The following is a 13,823-nucleotide window of genomic DNA, read 5'->3' on the forward strand; positions in this document are numbered from 1 at the left end:
AAATACATAAAGGAAGACTGATAGGTTCGGAGTGAAGGACTTGGTAATGTGGATTAATACTTGCACAAGATAAAAACCAGACGGTGAACAATTAACATATTTAATATAAACTGGACGTTATGTCCGAAACATTCAAACCATGAAATAGCAAGAATTACATAGAATACATCTGCTTATTATTTCTCTTCTTCTGGCCGTGAAGACCATACCTTGTAGCCATACGCTTAATACCTGGACCGTATCATCCCTCCAGGTGTCCCATTAAAAAAAAATATCAGATATGCTGATGACCGTATCGATCTGGTGGGCGGCGAATCCTGGTAGACCTTCTCGGAGATGAGTGAGGTGTGCTAGGACCTGGTTCTGGGTATCCAGCTCTGCCTGGGGTAGGTTTTGGTACTGTGCCACCGGGGTTGGCTGAATTTCTGTTAGGTATTGTTAAGTTGAAGTCGTCGTCATCTGCAGTGTCACGTGAAACACGTCTCTTCAACCACCTGGGATGCACCACTCGTTTGATTCCATCTTCTAGCATGATTTCGTAGAGGATGCTATCTCCAATACGACAAATAACAACTCCTGGGATGTAATTAGGAGTACCGTGTTTAGGCGATTGAACCCAAACTGCTGTGTTGATGGCAAAAGTGCCATATTTCGACGAGGAGTCGTTCCGAAACTTTGCTGACTTCCTCGGCTTGAACGGAGATTCACTCGACAGAGGCAGATTGTTTGGTTCCCACGAAAATCTGGGTCGGTGTTTCAAGACCGAAAGTGCTGGTAGGCTTCCTTTTCCACCCAGTCGGGTGTTCCGAATGATGAAAAGAAGGTTGGCGATCCCCATATCAAGTTCAAGCGTGCTCAGATTGGGTTTGTCAGTTATAAGCTTGACAAGAGCGGTTTTGACAGTACGAACGTATCGTTCGGCTAAGCCGTTGCTAGGGCTGTGATAAGGCGGTGAAGTAACATGTTTGATACCATTCTTAAGACAGAAGTTACGAAATTCGAGAGAAGTGAACGTTGGGCCGTTGTCGGATACGATAGTATTTGGTATCCCTAGCGTGGCGCAAGATTGCATAAGCCAGCGGATCGTTTCCTTTGTGTCCAATGTGTGTACCGGCCATACTTCTGTCCACTTGCTGAAGGCGTCTACTATCAGTAGGAACTTACGCCCTGCAAAGAAAAAGTGGTCTATATGCCATCTCTCGTTCACGTACGAAGCGAGAGGCCATGAAAAATCGGGTCCGTTGTAGACCTTAGGAGCATTTGCTCGGCATGTATTGCAGCTCGCTACAAAATCCGTAATCTCTGCTGACATGCCTGGCCACCAAAATCTGGATAGACACAACTCTTTCATACGAGTTGAACCTATGTGTCCATCGTGTAAAGCTCTAAGAACTTCATTCCGTTTAACTGTGGGAATGATAAGTCTACCCGACCACATGAGCGTTCCCTGCTCGTACGTTAGGTGAGCTCTTCTTTCGAAGAAAGGTGCGAGCTTCTTCCGTTCAGTAGACGTGTCGAGATGATCTGGCCAACCATTTACTACACAGGACACAACTAATGAGAGCAGTGGGTCTTCTGAAGTGGCGTTCTGTATTGAGTCTCGAGAAAGAGGAGCTACAACGTCTTCAATGGACCCGAAGTATGCATGAAGTTCTTCTTCTCCAGCTGGTATTGTGTCACGTGTTTGCGTAGGCAACCTGCTTAGCATGTCAGCTACTTCTACCTTGCTGGAATGAATTATATTATATCGGTATGAAGATAAAAGTAGAGCCCATCTCATCAATCTATTGGATGAATGTTTTGAAATGGCTCGATCCGGAGAAAATATAAACTTTACAGCACGTGCGTCTGTAACAATCTCGAACTTGGATCCGAGTAAAAATTTGTGAAATCGCTTGATACCGTGAACTATGGCTAGAGGTTCTCTCTCTACCTGGGAGTATCTCCGCTCCGTCTCACTGAAGGTGGTAGAAGAGCAGGCGATGGTCTGTAGACCGCTATCAACTCGATGACACAATTGCGCACCACAGCCGAAAGGAGACCCATCGGTGATAAGTACAACTGGCTTTTTTGGGTCGAAAGGCACAATAGGATTTACCTGTCGAAGTTCCGCCATGATGCTGTCGAACTCATGTTGACAGTTATCGTCCCAGTTCCAAGAGACGTTTTTCTTGAGTAAAGAAAGCAAAAAGTGAAGTTTCGAAGTTAAGTTCGGTACAAACTTTCGATGAAAGTTGATCATCCCGATGAAGGAATATAATTGTGATTTGTCTTGAGGTGGTGGAGAATTTAGGACGGCCTCCAAGTTCTTGTCTGACGACCGTATACCAGTGACGTCAATCTTGTATCCTAGGTACTCGATAGATGAGGTTAGGAATTGGCTTTTGCTGGCACTCGCTTTGACATTGTGTTTGGCCAGACGATTCAGGACATCACACGTGCGTGTGAAGCATTCTTGCAATGTTTCACCTCCGACGATGACGTCATCAAAGTAGAAGGAAACTCCGGGAATGTCGTCTAGTATCTTCGCTAGGACCATTTGAAACAGATCTCCACTTATGTTTATGCCAAAAGGTAGTCTGTGAGGTTTATATAATCCCCAAGGTGTGTTGACGACAGTGATGCGTTTTGCAGCTTCAGAAAGTTCCAACTGCCCGTAAGCCATTTGAAGGTCAATTACCGTAAAGTATTTATACCTGGCCAACTTAGAGAAAATATCCTCCACTCTAGCAATGGGAAACTTGACGTTTTCAGTCATTTTATTCACCGTTCCTGAGAAGTCAGTGCAGAGACGTAGTGAGCCATCTTTCTTGGTAACAACGACAAGTGGTGAGGCCCAATCAGAATATATGACCGGTTCCCATAACCCTACTTTCACTAGATTTTGAATAGAATCCTGAACACGGTCTCGAATACCGTAAGGAACTTCGTAATGTCTACGAAATATCGGTGTAGAGTTGGATCTTAGTGGTATATCGACCAAATAAGGTGCAACGGGCTTGGACAAATCACCATCAAAGATTTTCCCGTATCTAGAAGAAATTTCTCGCCTTAGATCGTCGGCACCAGCGTTCGTAATAGTACCTTGTACTTGTTGAAAGAACACTGGCTGTAACTAATAATCGCCTCCAAGATGGTTGAATAATGTCCAACCATGTACGACCGATCGATGGATATAAAAGTTACTCCTGGCAGAGAAAGACAGGTAAAGTATAATCTCTATTGTCTAAGTATAGTTTGACGGATGTTTGTGCTGTAACACGTACATATCATTCGTTTACACCTCGTAATCGTAGGCTAGAATTACATTTAACATAGTGTGGAAACAACTGATCAAAATACTTTTCGTTGAAAAGAGTAACAGCAGACCCAGTATCTACTTCACATTTAACAATACACTTATTTATTTGGAGATTTATTATGAAGCTATCCGAACTGAATTGCTGCTCCAAAATGTGTTGAGTAAAAGTAACCAGTGTGGAATGATGACTGAGCGCATCAGTGTTGAGATGGTTGAAGCTGAACGTAGACAACTCATCGGATGTTGTGCTCCGTGAAGTTGAACTGGACGTTCTATTCACTGCTCTATCTTTCTGCTTCTTTCTGCATCGTATATTCCAATGGCCTTGTCGTTTGCAGTAGCTACAGATTGCGTTTCTTGCCGGACATAGACCTTGTGGGTGATTCTTTGTGCAGTTGCCGCACTGGGAGTGAGGATTTTGCTTGGTAGCAGTTGAGTTCAGAGGTTGATTGTAGCTCTTCTGCCTCGTTTCGCCCGAGCGTGAACTCGTTGAAGGGCCTGTTTGACGATCTGGATTCATCCGCGTCAAATTTCTTGAGTTGGTGGCAAAAGTAACAGAATCTGTTATGTACTTATTCGAGAATAATTTAACTTCTCGCTCTAATAACTCACAATGCAATGCGATCTCTTGACATTTGGCAAAGGAAAGATCACTTTCGGACAATAATCTTTTCCGAGCAGAATCTGAAAGTATACCAACGATGAATTGTTCAACAAGTGCCTCATCTAAATACTGCTCATACACACATTTGGCTGCTTGTTGTTTGATTCTCACTACGAATTGAGTAACTGATTCTCCTTGAGACTGAGTACATTTTCGAAACTTGAACCTCTCTGTTAACTTGTTGGTTTTGGGCCTGAAGTGCTGAACCATTTTGTCGTGAATGACAGCATATGTTAGATTACATGGCATTTCAGGAGCCGTAATATTGCGAAGTACTTGGAAAGCCTTAGGACCAATGACTGCTAATAGAACTGCTGCTTTTCTTTCATTTGCCACATTCTGAGCGAGACAGAGTTGATCAAAACGCATGAAATAATTTTCGATATCTTCATTTTCTTCAACAAATGCGCTGAATGTAATGTTGAGAGCCATGTTGTTGAAACGTCAAATTATATTAACTGATAGAAATCACTGGCATGTATGAAAGTTACGATGTGTAACTGAAACTTGCTTTTGCATAAGCGTGAACAATATTAGCAAAATTAAATGTTACCTGTAAGACACCTTCTTGTTGATTTGCTACATGAAATCTTACTAGTCATAATCCCGTGCCGATAAAGTCATAAAGTCATCCTGACGATACGATTAGAATCCTTCAAATTCCCTGTTCACTGTCCACAGCGTCAAATTGATAGGTTCGGAGTGAAGGACTTGGTAATGTGGATTAATACTACGTTGCACAAGATAAAAACCAGACGTTGAACAATTAACATATTTAATATAAACTGGACGTTATGTCCGAAACATTCAAATACATTGAACCATGAAATAGCAAGAATTACACAGAATACATCTGCTTATTATTTCTCTTCTTCTGGCCGTGAAGACCATACCTTGTAGCCATACGCTTAATACCTGGACCGTATCAAAGACTATAAAAATTATAGAAGGAGTTAATAAAATGTTGTAAATAGCCAATTAAGATAAATAAGAATATGCTCGTATATGAAACAATTATGAAAGTTAATAAGTGAGCAAATGAATTCAGAAATGTATCTCCTTTTTGATCCTAGTGATCAAAATTTGATTTAATACCTCTGACGAGGAGAACATCGTCAGCTTTTGTGTTTGTCCGTCCCTCGGTGGCGCTGTGTTCAATTAGACGCCCCGAAGCACTTACGGTTGCGCTCCTTATTAGACACACTGGTCCATAGGCAGCGCTTGATGTTAGCAATCCTGGGCTATTCCCCTTTTGGTCGTTACATAGGAGGTGGCGCTACTGTCAGTTTAGTCGCCCCTAATCTTTCTATAAGTATAGCTTGTGTCGTTTGTATAATGCCAAAGAAGCGGGGAAAACGAGCGCATACATGTAACAAATAAGATTACGCTTTAAAGGCAAAGACAATAAATTAGAATAAAGAAAAGAAGAATAAGCCTTTTCCAAAAAAAGAAAGAAGAAGAAGCCTTTTCCCTAATCAAAGATAGAAAAGAAGAAGAAGCCTTTTACCAAAATAGAAGGAAGGAAAGAAGAAGAAGCCTTTTCACTAATCAAAGATAGAAAAGAAGAAGAAGCCTTTTAACAAAACAGAAGGAAGGAAAGAAGAAGAAGTCTTTTCACTAATCAACGATAGAAAAAAGAAGAAGCCTTTTCCAAAATCAAAGATAGGAAGGAAGGAGAAGCCTTTTACCAAAACAGAAGGAAGAAAAGAAGAAGAAGATTTCCTTTCAATTATACATATATTTATAAGAAGAATATTGATTTTTTTGATTTGATTTAGTTTATTTTACTTCGCGTTTTGTGCCTCTTGGCTAATTTGCGAAGATGGGGATGAGTGATGAAATGATGAAATTGATGAATGGACATTCACAAACAACCAAGTCCGACCGGGATTCGAACCCGGGACCCTTGGCGCCGCAGCGCGATGTGCTAACCACTTTTTTTTTAATGTGCTAACCACTTTTTTTTTTAACAAAATTTAATTTTATCAGCATATATACAAAATAGGTCTGTTTTCTTACATAAATTCTGTTAAAGTATTGTATAGAATTTTTAACATAGTAAGTATTATAGTAAGAGTCGCATTTTGGCTATCTGATACAATATTTTTGGCGTAAACATGCATTTGTACCTGTAATATAAATATACATTTCTTCATATATTAAATACCTGTTTACACTTTCACACCACAAGTACATAATTATTGTTTTCTAAACAACACTGAGGTAGTTTCCAAAATACTCATACATTTTTGGATATTGTAACATTTTCCATCTAGTTCTTTTTAAATACTGTGTGAACAAAATGCTATTGCTCTCATACTTTTTACAAAATACATAATATATTGTATTAGCTATTAACCAAATTACTGCATTGTTTTTCTTTTCTGGAAAATATTTGAAATCTGGTCTTGTACACATCGACGGTTGAAAGTATTGGGGTGATGTTCGACATATTTGTCCTAGATATGTCGTTAGGCATTTCCAAATTTCCTGTACTCCATTACATGTTACTATTCTATGCTCAGTGGTGTCTATCTCTCCACATATGTGGCATTTATTAGTTGTTTGTCTCTTGATATTATGTAAGCGTTCATTGGTTGGTATAATATCATGTATTACATTGTACCAAACACTATACACTGATGTATCCAAAAATTTCTTATTTAAATTTTTCCAAATATTTTGCCATCTGTTATTGGGAAAATGTTTTTCAATGCGGTGAGTCGGTATCTGCAACTGTTTGTGAAACAGTGTATATAAGTATTGAGAGAGTTTTACATCTTTACCTTTTGGCGGAAGCACCACATAACTGAATTCTTGCATCAAACTTCGTAGATATATCGGTCCGTTTTGCAATCTGCGTAGATCTGGCGGATTTTGGGGTGGAAATTCCTCCGTCCATAACTGTATCCATAATGATGTAACGGAATCTTCAATGCCATAGAGCGTATAGGATCTTGCCAGGAATAGGGATTTGCATTTGATCTCAATATTTGTGAGCTCCAATCCTCCTTTTAGTTTCATTTGCCATAGATTAGATAGTGGTATTCGAAAAAAATGGCCATACCACATAAACCAACCAATTGCTGAATTCATTATTCTGAGGTATTTTTGATTGATTGGGATCACTCGGGCCGTATAGTTTAATTTACTAAACATATATGTTTGCAAAAACCACACTCGTTGTATCATGTTCAACTGTCTGCTTCGCATTTTATAACATTGTATGCGAATGTCTCTCGCTATCTTTTGCCAATTGGATTCTAACATTTGTTCCTCGTCCCTGTGAAAAATTATTCCTAATATTTTAATTTCCTGTACATATGGGATCCCTATATCTGGATATTTTTGATCCCATGTGCCAAAGGGTAGCGCCTTTGATTTTTCCATATTTATTTTGGCCCCACTACCACGGCAGTATATATGTATCGCTGCCATCATTTTTTGCATTTGCTCGTTTGTGGTGATACAAGCGGATAAATCATCTGCAAAAGCAAAAACTTGGTTTTCCTTAAAGGCGTGTATCGCGTCGGGAGTAGTTTTCCTGATATATTGCAGCAAAGGATCCAGGGTTAAAGCAAACAATAGCATACTTAGTGGACATCCTTGCCGAATTGATCTTGTTATATTTATTGGGGACGACAGGAATCCATTGACCATTATCCGAGATGTTGCCTGTTGATAGAAACCTTTCAAAATATTAATAAATTTATCACTGAATCTATATGCCTTTAGCACCTCAAACAGGTAGTCATGCGACACTAAATCAAACGCTTTTCTGAAATCAAAAGCAAGCACACATGCATCAAGTTTCTGCACCAGATAATAGGATATCAGATCGCGAATCCCTCCAACTGCACTGAATATGTTATGCTGTTTGCCAATGCATGTTTGTTTCTCGCTGAGTATCCGTGGTCAAATTAACTTTAACCTATTTGCTAAGATCTTTGCCATTATTTTATAGTCACAATTTAGTAATGTTATTGGTCTGTAGTCGTCTACTTGTTTTGCATGTGTTTTTTTCGGTATCAATATGATGATGCCTTCATTTTGTAAAACTTTTCCATTTTTAAAGGCATCTTGTATGATTTTGATTAGTTCATATTTTATAATCTCAAAAAAATGCAAATAAAACTTGTAACCAATACCATCTTTTCCTGGTGCTCCTTTAAGATTGCATGTTTGTAACGCTTCATATACTTCTTCTATTGTTACTTCAGTATCTAAAAGTTGTCTATCCTCTTCTTGCAAACCATTAGTTAAAGAATTCAGGATTGTCTCTCTTGCTTCTGATTCCCCCTCCCCGGTTTGATAAAGCTCCCCATAATAGTCATAAAATGTTTGCATGATTCCTGGCTGACTCGCATGCGATTCTCCACCTGAATCCACAAGATTGTTTATCATGAGTGTTCTTTGTTGTTTTTGCATCTGTACATAGTGATACATCGAAGTTCTTTCATCTTGAATTAAATTCTTGGAATTGGTTCTTATTATTATGCCTTCCATTTGTTGCCTCTGGAGTGTTAAGATTTTGGCTTTATACTGCTGTATGGCTTGGTAATTTTTGGTGACATCTCTCCCTTGACATGCTTCGTGTAAACACTGATAATAAAAGTTGATCAATCCGTTTCTGTCTTTTGCATTTTCTTTTCCATACCAGCAGAAAAATGTTTTTAATTTTGGTTTTACATATCGAACCCACCAGTCATTATGATTACTGTAATGCTTTTGTTGTTTACACCATTCGGCCCATTTTTGTGCAAATATTTCATTGATATGTGGAAGCTCTAATAACTGTATATTTAGCTTCCAATATGAAGGACCCCTGACTAGTTTTGTTTCTTCCAGGTTAATTGCCATTTTTACTGCCATATGATCAGTAAAGGGCGCTGGCAATGCTTCTATGGATGTTATATTTTTTATTTGATCTGTATTTGTATATAACCTATCGATTCTCGATCCAGATTTATTATTAAAATATGTAAATATTATATCCTGTCTCTTCTGTAACCAAATATCTTTCAAATGCAATTCTTCAATTAATGTTGCAAGGGCTGGACTCTTTTGATAAGCTCCTAAACAATCGCTGGGATTTAATACCTGATTAAAATCACCCCCAAATATTATTTTAGATTCATTTAACGGTAGCAAATATAAAATGTCCTGATTATAAAATTGTTCACGTGACTGTCTATTTTGATTGCCTGATGGGGTATAAATATTCACAAAAGTATAGTTCTTACTTTGAAAGCTAATGCCTCTCCCATCTACTAACTTTTTTACATTAGTAATGGTTAGGCCGTTTCTAACAAGTGTTGCTGTCCCACGGCCATTGATACCAGTATTAACTATCGCTTCGTAACCATATATTGATGGAAAGTCACACATACAAACTTCCTGCAAAAACAATACGTCTATGGAGTGTACCCGTACAAATTCTTCTAACATTTTACATTTTACAGGCGAAAATATTCCATTAATATTAATAGTACATATTCTAGTGGTATATACCATTAATAAATGAATAATATAGCACACAGTTAATAGTACTTTCCGATCGTCCCTCATAACGTTGAAAAAAAATACAAACAACAAATGAAATATCAAATTAAATTTCCCTTTTTAGGGTTTACTTCTTCTGTTCATTACTCTATTCATACCTCCTACCTCTCTTACTGATCTCCTCTTCGCTACTGTGTTCTCGCTACCTTTCGAAGTATTTTTCGTCCGTTTTTTTGCACCCACCTGCTCAGATTTTTTCCACTTTGACACTGAAGTGACACTTTCGTCACTTTCTTCTTCTGTATTCAATTCACTTTCCAACTCACAGTCTTTCGATGGTCCCTTGTCCTCCTCTTTTGGGACGTTGTCCTTTGCAGCTGGGATGGGAGGAAGATCAACTGAGTTTCCTTCGTCCTGCATCTGGTCATCCTGCATTTCTTTACTTCCTTTTTCCTCTTGTTTGTCTAGGTGGGAAGTTCCCGGTTGTTTTGTGTCCATCGGTAATATTTTCTGGTTGTGTTCTTCCTTTGTGGTCTCCGTATTTACCGGTGGGAACATTTCCACCGGGCGGGTGTCACTTGGCACATTCTTTATCCCCTTATCTTTCAATTGTTCTTTTATCACATTTTGTAGACCTTCCGACCTGTTTTGATTATTATCTGGTTGGAACTGATTTTTCACGTTCGAGGAACTCCCCCTTTCCACTACTATATCACTATAATTTCTCTCTCGGTTTTTATTCACACGAAGCGTTGTTATCTGACGACTATCACATTGCCAGCTATCGTGTCCTTCTTTTCCACACACCCTGCACGTTCTCGGCTGTCCGTCGTATATCACATGGCATTGATGAGATTTTACTGTAATGAACGACGGAATCGGTTTTTTCAATTCCATTTTTACTATTCTCACCCCGTTGTAAACTTGATATTTAAAGTTTTCAGACCACGTTTCTTTGTCTATACATTCCACCTTCCCAAATTCCGTCATTTTTTTCTTTCACCCAGTCATCATCTAGTTCTTGTGGTAAGTTAAACACTCTTACCGCTTTTCTTTCCCTCCCCGCATCACTCAAAAGCACTTTTACAGTTTCACCATTATCATAACAAAAGTTTGTTTCCGGACCACATTTCTCTAATATTCGCGTCATTATAACTTCTCTGATACATTTTACGAAAACACATCGAAAATGCGTAGGTATTTGTATTCCCAAGATCTCATCTACGTGGAGTTGAAATTGTCCATGAATAAAGTCATGAATCTCTCGCGCCGACGGCCTCGGTGCCCCGAACGGAAAACGTATCTGGATGGTATTTTGTCTAATAATATTCATCTTTTTACTATTCTAAAGTACTTTTCCAATTCTACTTACTCGCCAGCCAACTGCACCAAACGCCACAAGCAACACGCACACGGCACTCCCGCTCGTTGTTTCCTGAAGGCAACTTTTCACTGACCTTCACGGAGCAACTAGTTTCCGCGTCCGCTCTCTCTGAAGGCTTCCACGGAACTCACCACTCGGCCACAGGGTCGGGCTATAAGAAGAATATAACCGACGTAAATTAGGATCAGCATATTATATATATATATATATATATATATATATATATATATATATATATATATATATATATATATATATATATATATATATTCAATGTATATACAAGCTTCGCTATATATTAGTAGTGTAATTGATGATATTATAAAATCGATAAATGAAGAGGTGTTTTGACTGTATAGAAATACTTAAAACTAAGGCAAAATGTCTATAAAATTTTATTGTTACTGTGTAAAACCTACGATTTTTGTAAAAAAATGCTTCCGAGAAAAGAAGACCCCCCCTAAATTGATGTGACAAAACCTAAATTTGCTAAAATTGCTGTTTATAAATATGTTAAAAATATTGCTTTTCTTAATATTGTTTTAACTACACCAAAAACTAATTCAAGATGCTCTTATGAGCCACACTCACACACACCTACCCACACACACATACCTATACTCACCCACACATACTTACCCACACATACACACACACACGTCTACTTCTGGTCTACTTCTATTGCATCATGTTGTGCAAACAAATTATTATTCAATATTATGCAACAAATTATTAGACGTGTGTTGTTTTCTGATTGGTTGGTTATGACATCATGGGTGGTTCACTGTTTCAGATGCGGTCCGCGCTTAGGCTATTTAAAGAGTTCTTACATTACAAATCAGTTAATATTGTGAGAATAGTTGAAGTGTACAGAAGTGTTGTTCCAGTGCTCCTCATATTATACCTCTGTTTGGTTTGATATAGTGATTTTCTTATTATTTATATTAAACATATTTCTAGTATACTGAACAATCATCTTATATTTTGTATAAAAAAGTCTGATATTTGTTATATTTAGCTGTAATTAGTTTATATTTAGAGTTTTGGCCTGCAGCTGTTGGAATCTGTTTCTGTGTGTTTTACAAGATCAATACATAGCACACGCTATTAGGTCACTGCCACCGACGTGCCTGTACTAACACGCAATTGAGAAAGGTCACTGTTTTTCTGTCGATCAATACTTATTCCACCTTCGTGCACGTAAGCCATTGGCATTATAATTTGCGATAGTTTTATTAAGTTTAAAATTTTGATTTGAATCCAGAGAAATCTGATATAATAAACCTAGGATAAAAATTAATAATATTAACATATTAAATATATACAATAATTATACAAAGTACACTGCTGAAACCAATTCATATTTTATATTAAATATAGAGATTTAATTTGAAGCCCAAGAAATTTTATAACTAATAACAAAAATGCCAAATCAAAAATATTGTGATCAATGCAATACGAATATTTCTAGCCCCAATTGGGCTAGGCAGCAAAAGAATTGTAATCCCGACAAATGCAGAACTCCCACAAAAATTTGCCCTAAATGTCATAGAAAATATAGTCTGGAATATTTCTTATATAAACATAAAAATAATTGTTCTGCACAGTTTTCTACTTTATCACAGCCATCTACATCTTCATCTGGTCTAAAAAGAAAACTTGAAACCCCTATTAATTATAAACCAGCAAAGCAGCCACGCTATGCACCTATTCATAGTAGTTTTAATAGCCAACTAAGTGATTACCGTTTTATATCAGCTCCAAAATGTGATATTAAGAATTTTTTGAATAATATAAATCCTGATATGCAAGCTATTCTAAATATACACAATAACTCTTATAAATTATCTTTCAAATTATTTACACAATATAAGAAGCCGAATGGATCAAAATTTACACACCCCCACATAACAGAAACTGTAATTATATATTCAAATACAAATTTAGACGAAATAATAAGTAGTTTGATAGAGCAATTAATTATTAAACATTCTGAATTTGCGGCAAAAGAATCCGGATGGAGTTTATGTGGAAGTCCACACAAGTTATATATTAATATTTCTAAATTTAACCCACTACAAGGTTCGACATATGTGCCATTACCTGCCAATATTAAAAACAAAAGAGCCGTGATTAACATGGAAAATAATGATCAGAAATGCTTTTTGTGGTGTATTTTAGCTGCTTTGTATCCAGTTTCAAAGCATCCTGAGAGAATAACTTATTATAAAAAATATGAACACGATTTTGATGACGCAATGGAGGGCTTAGAATATCCAATATATATTCAGAATATTGATAAATTTGAAAAAAAAAGGCCAGAGATATCAATGGTAAACCATTATCTATTAATGTATTTATTTGTTCCACTGGTGCTGGGAATTGCTTGATAGAACCTCTGAGAATTAGTGCACTTGATGATAAATTGGTTATTCCGATTGATTTGCTTTTAATTGAAGGAGATGGCACATACCATTATACTTTGATACGCAATCTTGAAGCTTTAATAAGAAAACAAATAAATAAATCTAATACAATATTTAAGTTGTGCCGAAGATGTTTAACTGTATTTGATGGTAAAAAAATAGTAAATGGGATTAGTGAACGTAACACAGAAATTGCTAAAAACAAGTTAGTTGAACATTTAAAATATTGTGGGAATCATAAACCTGTTCATATGGTAATGCCTATGCCAAGTGAAAATGCCAAATTCAAAAAAATTGAAGCTTTATTGGAACACCCAGCATATATAGTCTGTGATTTTGAGTCAAACCTGAAACCTCTTGCATTCTGTAGCCCAGATCCTGAGGAATCTTCAAGTACATCATATCAGTTACATGAACCTTCTAGTTTTTGTTATATAGTTATACGGGATGGTGTAGCTAGTAAAGAATATTTATACATGGGACAAAATGCCATCAAAGAATTTGCACATAGAATTGAAAATGAGTGCCATAATATAGCATCTAATA

Source organism: Lepisma saccharinum, chromosome 5 (genome assembly GCF_977018435.1).
Source record: "Lepisma saccharinum chromosome 5, izLepSacc3.1, whole genome shotgun sequence".
Taxonomy (NCBI): Eukaryota; Metazoa; Arthropoda; class Insecta; order Zygentoma; family Lepismatidae; genus Lepisma; species Lepisma saccharinum.